Source organism: Diachasma alloeum, unplaced genomic scaffold (genome assembly GCF_001412515.2).
Source record: "Diachasma alloeum isolate Michigan unplaced genomic scaffold, Dall2.0 Dall_scaffold_00564, whole genome shotgun sequence".
Taxonomy (NCBI): Eukaryota; Metazoa; Arthropoda; class Insecta; order Hymenoptera; family Braconidae; genus Diachasma; species Diachasma alloeum.
This window is the reverse complement of record NW_021680696.1, coordinates 45,028-45,871: the sequence shown is the minus strand read 5'-3', so window position 1 is coordinate 45,871 and position 844 is coordinate 45,028.

Genomic DNA, 844 nt, shown 5'->3' with positions numbered 1-844 from the left:
GGGGGGGGGGATTTTTGAGTACTTTTTTGAGGAACCAAGGGGGAGTGGATTTTTTCCTGCCCCTCCTGACCCTCAATCGGTTTGTGAAGGGTACGAGGTGGGGGGGCGGGAATTTTTCCTGACCTTTCTGACCCTTAATCGCATTGTGGGAAGTTCAACAGGGGGGGGGGGATTTTTTTCACCCTTCTGACCCTAAATCGAATTGTGGGAAGCCCAAGCGTGGGGGGAATTTTTCTTTCTGACCCATCTAATCGGATAGTTGAGGGTACGATGAGAGGGGAGGATGGATTTTTTTTACCCTTCTGACCCTTAATCGCATTGTGGGAACTCCGAGGGGGGGGATTTTTTTATGACCCTTGTGACCCTTAATTGAATAGTGAAGAGTCCGTGGGGGGGTTCTGACCCTTCAGACCTCACATCGAATTGTGGAAGATCCAAGGGGAATTTTTTTCTGACCCTTCTGACCCTAAATAGGATAGTTGTTGGTGCGATGGGTGGGGAAGTAGTGGTAGGGGGAAATTTTGGGTTCTTTGTTGAGGATGCAAGGGGGAGGGGATTTTTTCCTGTCCCTTGTGACCCTTAATTGCATTGCGGGAAGTCGAAGGGGGGGGGATTTTCCTGACCCTCCTGACCGTAAATCGGATTGTTGTGGTTTTGATGGGGGGGGAGATTTTTTTTTTACCTTCCTGACCCTTAATTGCATTGTGGCAAGTCCAAGGAGAAGGGGAATTTTTGTTTACCCTTGTGACTCTAAATCGGATTGTTGAGGGTGTGATGGGGAGATTTTTTTTCCTCTTCTGACCCTTAATCGCATTGTGTGAAGTCCATGGTGGGGGGGGGGGGG